This window comes from Leuciscus leuciscus, assembly GCF_965113295.1.
Source record: "Leuciscus leuciscus genome assembly, chromosome: 12".
NCBI lineage: Eukaryota > Metazoa > Chordata > Actinopteri > Cypriniformes > Leuciscidae > Leuciscus > Leuciscus leuciscus.
The window spans coordinates 15,465,997-15,480,492 of NC_138736.1; the positions used below are offsets into that span (position 1 = coordinate 15,465,997).

At 40.0% G+C, this 14,496-nt stretch overlaps 1 pseudogene across 1 annotated transcript; it reads left to right on the forward strand.

The window, feature by feature from the left end:
* The first annotated feature begins 7,513 nt into the window (after window positions 1-7,513).
* Window positions 7,514-10,882, forward strand: LOC309510531 (perforin-1-like; annotated as a pseudogene). Its single transcript, XR_014211655.1, has 2 exons — window positions 7,514-9,562; window positions 9,683-10,882. The product of XR_014211655.1 is annotated as a perforin-1-like (transcript).
* Window positions 10,883-14,496: the final 3,614 nt, after the last annotated feature.

A 14,496-nucleotide genomic window follows, 5' to 3' on the forward strand; every position in this document is an offset into this window, starting at 1 on the left:
TCGGACATTTCATTTTTTTTTTTCGGCCAATGTCCGGCAATTACCGGACAACGGAAACCTGAGCCATATCGCATTAATTATATACGGCAGCCGGCAGACTGATACTGTTGTTGTTGCGCTTACTTTTTCATGTGATATCGAATAATATGTCCCAAGCATATTATCGAAATCGTAAAAAAATTTATCGCGATCCCGTATCGAGATCGAATTATCGCTCAGCCCTACCGCCAAGTCTCAGTCGGCCGCGTTCAAGCAGTTTATGCCCAGGAGGGTTAGGGAATCCTCCAACCCCTCCCCGTCTCAACCCAGAGAACGTCCCTCTCATAGAGCGGAGTTCCCTTCTAGGAGAAGGGACCCGGCGCATCTCCCACCTACCTCGGTTTGGGGAGCCCGCGGTCGCCCGTTCCCCCGCCAGCGACCTCATAGGCGTCTTCAGTTGAAACGGTCCAACAAACAGACCGCTCCAGCTACCTCGAGCCGTTCCTGACCCTCTGGTCAGAAAAAGGAGAGCTCCACCACATCTACAAGGTCGGGACAGACCGCGCAAGCGTTTCTGCCCACCTCTAACCAGCTCTCCTTTTCTTACCCTGTCACCTTCGCCACCCAGAGTGTTTCGAAGTGCAGGCCCTATTTTACCGTTTCCACTCAGTCCGGCGCGGGAGGAAGGAGACGCGTTTTGCTCTCTCCCCTCACCCCCGACACACTTTATACCTGCCGGTCGCATCCTCGGAGGCACGTTCCGTTTTCCTCAGGAGCAGGCAGCCCCGGTCACCCCGGCCCTAGCGTTGATGCCTCCCATTACGTGTCAGGACGCCAGGTGCTCTCCTACACGGCCAACCACTCTACCCCACAGGAATCAACACGACATCCTGACTCAGGTATGTCTTCCACACTGCAACACCCCTCTTCCGCTATCACATTTCTTTCAAGAATGGGAGCTCCTACCAGGGGTTTCGCCTTGGATCCTGCGCACAGTTCGGCTCGGCTACACGCTTCAGTTTTGCCGCAACCCTCCCCGTTTCAACGGGGTCTTTCCTACTGTAGTCGACAGCGCCATACAGGCTTCTGTACTACAGCAGGAAATTTTGTCCCTCCTTCTCAAAGGAGCGATAGAGGAGGTCCCTTCGGGGGAAATCGAACAAGGCTTCTACAGCCGTTATTTCCTGGTCCCGAAGAAGGGCGGCGGCTTGCGTCCCATACTAGACCTCCGCCGGCTAAATTTTGCCCTTTACAAAAGGAAATTCAAGATGTTGACGCTGAAAGCCATCACATCTCAGATTCGGTTAGGAGATTGGTTCGTGACAGTAGACCTCAAGGATGTCTATTACATATTACATTTGATTTATTTTTGTTAAGGAAAATAAAAATTACAAAATACTCAAAAGTAATTAAATACGCATTTCAAATACATGTAATTAAAATTCTGCCCATCTCTGCGGTCACATTTTGACCGTTAACAAATTTACACGTCTTACGAGCAAGATATACATTCACCTAAAGGATTATTAGGAACACCTGTTCAATTTCTCATTAATGCAATTATCTAATCAACCAATCACATGGCAGTTGCTTCAATGCATTTAGGGGTGTGGTCCTGGTCAAGACAATCTCCTGAACTACAAACTGAATGTCAGAATGGGAAAGAAAGGTGATTTGAGCGTGGCATGGTTGTTGGTGCCAGACGGGCCAGTCTGAGTATTTCACAATCTGCTCAGTTACTGGGATTTTCACGCACAACCATTTCTAGGGTTTACAAAGAATGGTGTGAAAAGGGAAAAACATCCAGTATGCGGCAGTCCTGTGGGCGAAAATGCCTTGTTGATGCTAGAGGTCAGAGGAGAATGGGCCGACTGATTCAAGCTGATAGAAGAGCAACTTTGACTGAAATAACCACTTATTACAACCGAGGTATGCAGCAAAGCATTTGTGAAGCCACAACACGCACAACCTTGAGGCGGATGGGCTACAACAGCAGAAGACCCCACCGGGTACCACTCATCTCCACTACAAATAGGAAAAAGAGGTTACAATTTGCACGAGCTCACCAAAATTGGACAGTTGAAGACTGGAAAAATGTTGCCTGGTCTGATGAGTCTCAATTTCTGTTGAGACATTCAGATGGTAGAGTCAGAATTTGGCATAAACAGAATGAGAACATGGATCCATCATGCCTTGTTACCACTGTGCAGGCTGGTGGTGGTGGTGTAATGGTGTGGGGGATGTTTTCTTGGCACACTTTAGGCCCCTTAGTGCCAATTGGGCATCGTTTAAATGCCACGACCTACCTGAGCATTGTTTCTGACCATGTCCATCCCTTTATGACCACCATGTACCCATCTTCTGATGGCTACTTCCAGCAGGATAATGCACCATGTCACAAAGCTCGAATCATTTCAAATTGGTTTCTTGAACATGACAATGAGTTCACTGTACTAAAATGGCCCCCACAGTCACCAGATCTAGAGCATCTTTGGGATGTGGTGGAACGGGAGCTTCGTGCCCTGGATGTGCATACCACAAATCTCCATCAACTGCAAGATGCTATCCTATCAATATGGGCCAACATTTCTAAAGAATGCTTTCAGCACCTTGTTGAATCAATGCCACGTAGAATTAAGGAAGTTCTGAAGGCGAAAGGGGGTCAAACACAGTATTAGTATGGTGTTCCTAATAATCCTTTAGGTGAGTGTATATGCAGAAGTATAATTCTCAAAATATATCAGTAGTAGACCCTTTAAAGAATATATGTAGAAAATATGATAGTTCTATCTGTTAATTAAGACATTTTACATACTACTTTTTGTAGTAGTCTGAGGAAGACATCTTCTAGATTTGCAAGCAGGAAGTAAACTGATCTGGTCATGTGACCTTTCACACTAGTCACATGACATTAATACATTTTTATTTATAGACAAGACAATTTATTTTTTCATTTAAAAGTTGAATTTCTTGCCCAAAGCCAATAACAACATTTCTAGAGCTTCCAGAAATAAGAAAAAAGATGCGGTCACAATTGTGACCGGTGGGATTAATAATCATCAAATAGCCTTTATTGGAACACTGCCCTCACACTACCGACTATTAAATGTTCTTAATCAAATAATAAGCCACACACCTTCATCCAAGTTGTAGCATTCCTTTTAAAGTGAAAACATGTGGGAAACATTGTGGCACACCCTGCGACTAAGACAGTACACACGGCACAACAACAATCTTTGGTGATTTATTCACATTATTATTGTTGTTGTAAGATGTGGTGAAAAGATATCGGTGTGTCCTCAAACTTGTGCAAAGAGGCTTCAGGATGACCGCAGAAAGCTTGTGTTTCAAGAAATGCTGTGAAACACACCGCAGCAATTGCATAGATTTACATGGTAGACAAAAGTGTCCTAGAACAGTTCAAGGGTAAATACACACTTTTGCAACTAGCACAACTCTGTCAGAAAAAAAAATAGTTGGTGAGCTAGCAGAAAAGATCATTGAAATGAAAAACTACAAACAGCTCATCCCCTTTTTAAAGAAAGACTGAATGTGGGCAACAAGTTGTTAACTAGATACGTTTGTTTAAAGTAGGTTGTTGTTAACTAGATACGAGTTTGTTTGTTTCTTTGTTTCAGTTGTTTGTGGTTTGATCTAGTTGTGGTAGTGATCTAGATCTGGTTTTGGACTAGCAGTGCAAGTGCAGCATTTTTTTTTTAAGTAATGAGAGAGTTTTCTCATTTTGAAATGCTCAATATAATGGTTGTCACATAATCAGATGGTTCAGATGTGCTGCTTGATACCCTAGTAAAGAATAGGTTGAATTATTTGTAGTATTTATATTTGATTGAATAAAAGTCCTTTCTGTGCCTATAGTGTTTGTTCTACTTCAGTCAGGTATGCAAAACTTTTCCCATTTTAAATGGTAAATGCGTTGCATATATTTAATGGAAACTGTATATAATCTGTTGATAGGTTATAGACTTTCTACTGATATCAACTGTTTTTCACTTTAATTCGATTAGTCCTAAACGCTTAGTTGAGAATGTCTACTAATAGTCTAGATGGTAAACTAAAGATTTTGTTTGTTTTTTAATCAGTTTAAATAGTCATTAAAGGGGCTATATGTAGTTTTCAGCAGCCTCTAGCGGTGATGTTTCAGACTGCAACCAATACGTTTACAAGCGAGTGCGTGCGCATGAATCTATTCATGCGCACTCATGAGCGAGCAGTGCCAGACTGAGACACAACACACCGGAGAAAGCATCACACAACATGCTGGAAACTCAGGTAAACTCCCACTGCAACGTTACAATAATAGCCTTACCTGTCCAATAGGATGAAAGCCAACTCCGGGTCTGTTTTTATACCCAAAACAAAGCGGAGGTTTCTCCATGATTCAAAAGCCCTGCCGATGTTGATCCGTGTTTTAGTCCGAAGTTGATCCAATTCACGTTTGGCCTGACGAGCTTCAGCAGATAAAACTTTTTTTTGTTTTTTATTTATATGTGGAGTTTGTGTTGGAGTCTGTGTTGTGCTGGGAGCAGGTCATTTCTTAAGGCCTCATTATACTTCTGCGTCGGACCTACGCCGGAGCCTATACGCCGTAGGCAACGTGTTGGTTTTAATTTATACTTCTGCATTGTTGTCCGCGTTGACGCGCACCTAGGGAGCATGTGAAACCCCGAGGGAGGGGTTCTGGCAGACCAATCACAGCGCTTGCGTCCGCGTAGAATTGACGCGTTGTTACATTTTTGGAGAGGTGCACGTCAGGGTACGCCGAAGGGTACGCGCGCTACACACAGCCTACGACGTAGCTACGGCGGCAGTTCGACGCAGAAGTATAAATAGGCCTTTAGTGTTAGCAGACATGTCATAAGTTGCATAACGTCGCTGTCGGGCGGAAACCTCGTATGTCCAAATTTGGTCAATTTCATATTTTTTCACAAATCGATGCTATTGGTCAGTCCCCACGTGGTTCTGTTATTTTTACAAATTATTAACCAATCTAAAGTGTTGAAAATAGCTTGAGAGCAAATCTCGTAACTCCATTGGACACTTCAACTGTCTGAGAATCCTCGTAACTCCACCTCTTCTTCACTCTGCGGCGGGCGGGAGCCTCGCGGCATTTTGTCTCCTCAGGATTGAAACTCGCAACGATTAAGAAACCCTCGTCGAGCAACACGTAAAGCAAGCCTTAACTCTGATTTTATCTGTGTTAAACTATGATATCAGTTATTGATGCATTTTAAATGTCTACGTATTACTAGGCTTATTATTAGGCTTATTATACTTGTACATTGAAGTTTTAAAATGTATCTAATATAGCCTAATACTTGAATTGAATTAAATGTTTTGGATACCAGCTTTAAATGATTGTTTTTATTATTATTTTACTGACTCGAAGTTGGCACTGTGCATGTAAAATACCCCAAGTAGCAGGTTTTATTTATGGTAGAAAAAGGGTCTGTCTACTGGTGCCAGTAAGTTAAGCCTATTTTTGCATAACTCTGTCTGTTTTTTAGACAATAACGAGTGAAAATAGTTAGGTTAGATACATTTGAGTTGGCTTGTTTTGTTAAAAATCGATAGCTGTAATGCTTCGGTGCAGAAGGAAGCCCGTGAGCCACGGAGGTAAGTTTGCGTGCAGATTAGGCAAATGTCCACCTATTAGACAACGTTAGTCAGCTCATCATTTTTTGTTCTGCTTCACTTATAGCTCTTAAACCTTTAAAATGGAGTTTAGGAAGATGTATGTAACCACGGTCGTTAGCTTTGATTAACTATTGAAGCCTTTTCTCTTGTCAAAAGGCTCAACGCGACCACCGATTTTGTTTGCGTGCAGATTAATTTCCGCCTATTTTAGACAGCCTAATATTTTGGTATTGCATCACTCATATCTCTTAAACGTTTAAAATGGAGTTTAGGAAGATGTATGTAACCACAATCATTAGATTTGAATAGCTCTTAAAGCCTTATCTCTTATCAAAAGGCTGAACGCGACCGCAGACTGTGATAAACACTGCTGGCAGCAGCGCCGTCTGTGTCCGTTCCATTCTAATCAATGACAGCGTAACCTCGTATCTCCCCGCTCCCAAGTCATAAATCTCGTATCTCCGATTAAACATGATTTTAGGGAAATGATGTGTTAATGTTGGTATACAACAGTATATGATAGCAATATAAGGTATAATACCAACTTTAACGATACAATGTTTAATAACTCAAAAAATAGGCAGTTTTTTTAATTTCCTGAAAAATAATGGTTTTGGAGATACGAGGATTCCGCCCGACAGCGACGATAAGTCATAAGTCCATGTCATAAGTTGCAGTGTCGTCGCTGTTGAGTGCAAAGTCAGTAGACGAGGCGAGAGGCTCGGGAGCACGCATGCAGGTCACGTCACTGGATTTCACGGTAAATCCGACCCCGGAGCCTTGACATAGAAATGGGAATACTTGCTTTCAGAGATAATAGCAAAACCCGCCAAGTGGATCATTTTAATGTGAGATTACAACCCCTTCACACACAGGCAATAAAAAAAGGATTCATTTTAGTAGAAAAACTACATATAGCCCCTTTAATTTGATGCATTTGAAACCCCTTGAGTAGGATATATGTATCATACAGATAATTTGCGGACATGACTGTTGATTTTCAACTGACAGATTGATTTTGATTTGTTGGTAGACAGCTTAGAAGATGTTTACTCAATCTACAGAAAGTTAGTTGACAACTGGTTAATAACCTGTTGCAAAAAAACATATTGACAGTTAACTGGCACTTTTTTTTTAAATCTGTAGATTAACACTTGAAATGCACCTTATAGTCACCTTATAATGCACCTATAAGCACCTTATAATGCATAAGCTTTAAGTTGAAAGTATGTTACTTGTCTGTTGGAAAAAGTGATGTCAACTGATGCACTGTTGACATGCTACTGAATGGCTACTAATAACTAGTAGTCTCAACAGATTGTAGCGACAATGACATCCGGCCAGCTGCTTTTCACATTAAGTGAATCATGAGGGTGGCGAACACATCTTCTTTGTCCTTAGGAAGACAGCTCTGGTTATTATTATTATTCCCTACGGCATAATTCACCAGTGTCGGGGTGTCTGTTGTCCCCCCAGTTCAGCGTGAACTCCCCGTGACTTTATAGACTCGTGACATTCCAACATACACACACACGCACACACACACACACACACACACAAACACGTGTGGACTTTGAAACGGACATTTTCACACATGTGATCCCATAGCAGTTTTTGATATGTAATTTTATGTGTGTATAATTAGCCAAACAATGTCTGAGGTATCTATGCAACGTTATTATGATAATCAAAATCACTATGCTAGTGATTATGAGGAAATTATGTAACCCTGTATTTCTCTTATGCAAAAACGTCATTCGAGGTGTCAATGTAATGGGAAAAACATCGAATCTTGACTGCAAAGTACCATAATATGCATTTATTCCAGGAAATACCATATTTCTAAATATGAATGTTATTTTCGATCTCTCACATGACAGTCAAAGTAGGCGTTTCCTCACAAACAAAGAAACCTCTTCCCGCTTCAGATCAGAAGATCCGATTCGCTGTTGCCACGAATTAACTGATAAAAGTCCAAACTTTCAGTTTGCTCGCTCTCTCAACTCTCTCTCCCGCTCTGACCTTCTTCTTCTCCACGCGCAGCGCTTCTCCTCCCAACGGAACCAGCTGGACCAGGCCTTGCCTTGGCTTCTCCTCTGGGACGCATACCCTCGCGTCATGTAGAAGCTGCCGTTCTTTGCAACTGAGTTATATATATTTGCCTCTCCCTTCCCGGGAGATGAATCTTATTTTCTGGTAACGTTACATTCAGTGAGCCTTTTAAGCTTCGCGCTCGCCCGGAAGACACAGCACGCGCACGCCTCCCCTCAGACGACTCACGCTGCTCTTAAAGACACACGCAGGACTCTGCCTTCCTTCCTCATACAAAGAGAACCATATGCAAGTATCGATTATTGAATTGAACTTTGAATGTGATTTCTTGGTTGTCTCTCAAGGGTTACTGTCTGTGATTTTTGCCATAGCCTACGAGATCGCAGATTTTTGCTTTCACTTCCGATCTCATCTCTCCTCCTTCTCTCTCTCTCTCATCCTCTCTCTCATCCTTTTCTGTCATTCTATCTTTCTCTAATTCTGATCATTTTATTCTCTCTATCACGTTATGTCTTATGTTTTTGTTTGGTTAAATGTTTGTTCGTTTTATTGTTTGCATTTTTACGTACGTTTATATTTGTAGCTCATATAATCATATAATACAACTATTAAAATCCATTTATACTTTAACTGTCTCTGTGTTTGAAAACCCACCTTATAAGTCAATGAAATCAAAGATCTAAGCTACAAGCTCGATATTATAGACTACCTTGAGTAGTTTTAATTCATAAACTCAGAAAGTTTGATGTTCGTGGCCAGAAGATAAACTTTCTTGGAGTTTGTAAACAGGGATACTCCTTCTTAACTGTGATAGTCTTACATTTATTCGCTGGACGAATGACTGATGACGAGACCAGTTACAGAACGAGGTATTTCCGAAAATTGATAAAGTAATGTATATGCGATTTATGAATTATGACCATGAGTTATGATTAGTAATATTTCCCAAATTCCCTATATTCTTGAGCTAATTCGCATTGACCCAGAGTCAGATGTATTTACGTTACAAGATGGACTATAAAAATAAAGAATTACCCAAAACTTTGACACCTACGACTACACAAGCATCATATAAAATCAGCAGTTAGAGAGACAACATATTTCAGATTCATTTGATCAGCTCATCCGTGAATTTAATGGTAAAGAAAACTGAAAAATTTATTACATAAATCATATTATGATTTTAAACAAACCATTATTATATTTTTACATATGTTTTTGTTATTTGTTTATAATGTTAAAAGATAACAATATTGTAAAAATTATACATTTTATGAAGACATTATCGTTATGTAAAATTCGACACCAATAATGATTTGATAGAAATGTTGACATTTTCTTATCTCACTAAGGATAATGGGGCAGTTCCAGATTTACCTTGTTGTTTTCTGGGCATTGCTTCTCATGACCATTTCTGGAGAGGATGACATAGGTGCATCAAAAGAGTGTGAGGATGCTCCCTTTGTTCCAATGCACAATCTTGCTGGAGAGGGATTTGATGCTGTGACCGTGAAGCAAAAAGAATCTTATGTGATCGTCATGGAGAAATTTTGGATTTAGGAAAAGGCACTTTTAAATTGCGCAAGAACAATTACATGAATGGAATAAAACAGAAGCTACCAGCAGCAGTTGTGTTCTGGAGGACCTTGCCAAAGTGTTCAATGAAAGTCTCCAGTCAGATCTTTGAATCAAGTGAAGCACTGATCAATGATTCATCATCAGCACTCTCAGTCAGCTGGAAAGTTGGTTTAGATGTGAAGGCTGTTGGAGCTGCAGTCGGAAGCACTCATTCCAGGGAAGCGAAATTTGCAATGACAAAATCAAAAGAAGACAAATACAGTTTCACCAAACATGAAGTTGCATGCAGCTTGTACAGGTGAGAGAGTTGTGTTGCTTTTCCTCATAGGATGAATACGAAAAGAAATTTAAACTTTAATTGTAATTTGCTTCCTCTTTGGTCCCACTGAATTCAAGTTTGTTTACTGTGTCTTTACAGATATCGTCTAGCTAAAAAGCCTCTTCTTGATGAAGAGTTTCTTGAAGCAATTAAATCACTCCCTGCATCCTACGATCCAGACGCCTACCGCAACCTGATCACCACATATGGCACTCCATATGTGGTGTGATGAAATGAAAGCCATGACAGCCATCAAAACATGTCAGGCAACAGTGAGTGGGCTTACAGACACTGCAGTGAAAGACTGTTTGGATATAGAAGCATCTGGTTCATCACACCCAAATTCCCTTAAGAACTGGCTGGAGTCTTTGAAGAGTCTCTCTGACATTGTGCACACTCTCTGAAACCCCTCCATTTCTTACTGAGTAAAAAAAAAATCTGCCAGAAAAGGACTGAAGAGAGCTATTGAAGAATACATAAAAGAAAATGCCCTCATGAAGGTTTGCTCAGAGTCTTGCAAGATTGGCAGGAAGTGCAGTGCAAGAGACCGATGTGCTTGTGTTTGTGAAAGTAGTCAAATTATAAAGTCTAACTGCTGTCCAGCTGAAAAAGGACTTGCCACCCTGAAAGTCTACAGCCTCAGACCCAATGGTCTGTATGAAGATATATTTTTCACAAACCGAAGGCAGTAGCATATGGCACATAAACCAAGCACACTGCGACTTGATAATAATGACAATCCACATTGGCCAGAAACATTTGAGTTTGTTCCTATTAAGATTAGCATGGCCAATAAACTAACTAAGTGTATGATGCAGACAGCTACTGGAACAGCGACCTCCTTGGTACATGCTCTTTTGAAGTGGAGTTGTGAGTGACACTTGTGGTTTTAAACATGACATCTTCTTTTTTACCTATGAAGTGAAATGTGCTCCCAGTCTAGAGGGCCCACAGTGTAATGAACACAAACCTTCTCCAATGGCTTCCCCTCTGGCTGACTTTTTCAACTCAAGAAATGGTGTTCTGGTTAAAGACATGCCCAGTCTTGAATAAGCTCACAATAACTCAAATAAGTTCAACTTCAATGGAACTCATGGAAAGCTATTTTTGCTGTGACCTGCATCTTGAATCCATTCTTTCTGCATGAAAAATAGCCTTCATATAGCCTAACAGCACTTTCATCTGCAATAGAAAATAAGTGTATTAGTATCCTTTGCTTAGTTCTTTTTCCATTTCTTTTCTGTTTTCTTTTCTGTGTTTTTGCATTAAAAAGGCATTCTTAAAGACAGATCTGTGTGTTTGTGTTCTTTTGGGTTTATTATTATTATTATTAGACTTGCAAAATGTAACTTACTATGCACTAACTACAGGCAGCTGATCCTTCCAGAATTTATTTTTTATACATTTCACTACACAGTCATATTTCGTTATCACAGTTCACATTTGCAGAAAGAGAGAAATAGGTTGAATTTGGAATAGCATACTTCTCTTACTATTTGTGCTAGGGCTGGGCGATATGAAAAAAAAAAAAAATCTAGTTTTTTTCATAAAGTTTGACCGATTCACGATTTCGATTTCGATTTTTTTTATTGTGTAACTAGTCAACTTAAAACATTACAACAACATGACTTAAGTAACATTCTCTTTGTAAGTAACTTGAAAAACCATCTGGTTAAGGAATATTGTATTTTTAATGGCCATGCCATACATAAATTGGTCAACAAGGTGTAAATAAATGTAAAACAAATTCACGAGTTAAATATCTTTGCAGAAGATTTGAATGAAATATGAAAGTAAATATTGTGCAATTTGAATGAAACATTAAATACTTCTGAATATATAGTAAGAAAATAACCATTTTAACCAATGTAAACATTACATCAGTCAACTCAAAAAGTTATGCAAATTTTCAACAGTAAACAAAAAAAACAAAAAAAAAAACAACACTTTGTAGACCATCGTGCAAACATAAAGCATGTTGTAGGCTAGATGTTCTTTACAGGTTTCTTGAGAGGAAGACCAGTCTGTCTACTGTTTCAGGCTTTAGAGATGATCTGTGACAGGTTATAATGTTCCCACCTGCACTGAACACCCTCTCAGAAGGGGCACTGGTTGCAGGAATACAGAGGTATTTTTTTGCAAGTTTGCTGAGCCTGGGAAAGATTGTCTCATTAGCCTTCCACCAGTGAAGTGGGTCTGTGTCTGAATCTACATCAGGAGACATCAAATAGGCTGTCAGCTCGGCTTTGACTTTGTCTTCTTCTGATTGAATGACAGGTTGTGATGCTGGTGCCGTTTTCTTAAAACAGCTTGCCAAGGTTTTCTTCCTCTTAGCCCCAGCCTCTGTTCTCTGTTCTTCCTGCTCCACGTCCTGAGTCATCTGAACTGCTGTCTCAAGATTTTTGTATGGCAACAAAGATGTCAGCTCTTTAACAACTTTTTGCTTGATTCCCTCCAACTTGTCATGTTCGATGTAAGTTATACGGAACCTGGGATCCATCAGAGAAGCTATGTTGAGGAGTTCATCTGTGACAGGGTCGCTGTATTTGCAGTTGAGGTACTGCAGTATTGTGCTTTTGATGCGTTTTGTTAAATCTGTGTCAGCGTCTTGTGCTCGTAGAATGCTACTGTTAAAGAGATGGAGCACTGGTTTGAGGTACGAGACACTCACATATGCTTCACCTGACAATGCATCAGTGAACATCGATGTCTTGCCACGTTGGAACAAGCTGCCGAGTTTTTTTATCAGAGCCAAGAACCCAAGCTATGGCTTTCTCCTGTTCTAAAACCCTCTCGCTCATCTTTTGTCTTGAACCCCACCCAGTGGGGGTCTCCGTAATGAGTTGATGAGAAGGTAGGCCGAGCTCAGCCTGTGCAGATGCAAGATCTCTTCTCTTTTTCCAGCTGAAGGAAAACACACTTACAACCTTCTTGCACACTGCAACTGCACGGTCAACTCTGTGGTCTTTCACACCATGTTCTGTTAAAACAAAGCAAAAAAAAAAAAAAAGAAGATTTGAAATAGCAGTTCATTGTACTTTGACAGAAATATTGTAAAGAGCTTTCTCCTTCATAACTGCAGAATATGAATCTATAACCAACAAACTCATATTAAGTGATTGGCACTGTTATTACAAAAACTGGAGAGGATGACATAGGACATCATTTCAGCTATTAATGAAATAACATCTGAATAACTGCGATTTAACTTTAAATTTTAATGCTTGAATTATTAATCATACTTACCAATGGCATTGTGAAGACGATGTCCAAAGCACTGAAGATGGATCCAGTCGTTCAGCTTCATTGCTTTGATCATGTTCGTTCCACTGTCAGTGGTCACGCACACCTGTCGATCCTCCACAAGCTTCCAAGACGCGAGCGCATCTTTAAGCCCATGACCAATTATTTCCCCAGTAAAATCGTCAGGAAAATAACATGTCTGAAGGCAAAAACTTCGCAGTTTCCATTCTGCGTCAACATAATGGGCTGTAAGGCTCATGTAAGGCTGAAGAGTACGACTACTCCACAGGTCAGTCGTCGTAGAAAAAAAAGATGCCTTTTCAAGCTGCTCCGCTACTTTTTCACGTGTTTCAGTGTACATTCGGGGAATAGCTACGTCTTTGAAATATTTGCGGCTCGGCAACTTGTATCTTGGATCAGCAGTGTGTAGCATTTTTATGAACCCTGGCTTTTCGATGGTGTATATGGGAACCATGTCCTTAGCGATATGAAACGCCACAGCATCTGTAATTTCTTTCCATCGGGGCGCCTTTTTGTCGTATGGAACAGAATTGGAAAATGCCGTTTTGCAAATTGCGTTTTGCAATTTTAGGTGGACCTTTTGCACTTGGACTTAGCTTGTTTTCATCTCTTAACTTTGAGCATTCTTCCCATTCAGCTTGGTGCCTTTGTCGCAAATGTTGGAATAAATTAGTGGTGCTGCCACTGCCGGTTGAAACTGACTTTCTGCATATTTTGCATTTGACAAAAGTTTGTTCGACGTCTGAACTCTCAAATCCGAACCATTTCCAAACCACAGAGGAAACGTTACTACCTTTCTTTGGCACAAGGTCATCCTGACGTGAAGAGCCGTCCATCTCTATGATATTATTTCTGTAGCCTATTACGTTCCTTCATAGAGCACTGTACTCTCACAGGTGAGCGGTTAATTAGGCGCGCCATCATGTGGTCGGAGTCGGACAAGCCTCTTAATTATTCTGCCATTGGTGCAATTACAATGTATCTATTTTTTTTTTTTTTTTTTCGCAATACCTCGATTTAATAAAAAATAAATCGTCTTAAAACGTAAATTCGAATTAATCGAAAAAATCGCCCAGCCCTAATTTGTGCCATATAAAAATATGGGAGTTTGCTAGTATGCTATTTTGAATTCAGCCACAGAGTTTAGTGACAACATGTTTACATTGACTGGTAGGATACAGTTTTTATTATTGCTTGACAAAAATTTCAAGATTTCAATTCCATTCTTGTGATTTGATTCCGATTTTGATTCAATATTGACTAATTTGAATACATGTTTATTTTAAATTTTATTTAAAAAAAATAATCTCACCTAATGCTGTAAACATAGAGGGCCCAATCTGCTGGTTTTATTAAAGGTTAAAAATAACAAATGAAATAAATATAATGCAGTTTTTGTTATAATAACAATTATTTAATGACATAAGTAAAAACATAATAAATATGTAATATAGTGCTCAGCAAAATCTCCTCTCTAGCTATTTTTTCTATTCAATTAACATGCTATGGTCATAAAATGGCTTTCCTGAGGTAAATGTAGCGTTATGTGACATAATTGTTCTCCTGCTATTATATATTGACCTCTTTCCATGGTTGAAAAACACTAATTGGTCGATATTATGTATACTTTCGGTAAGTTGTACTGCATC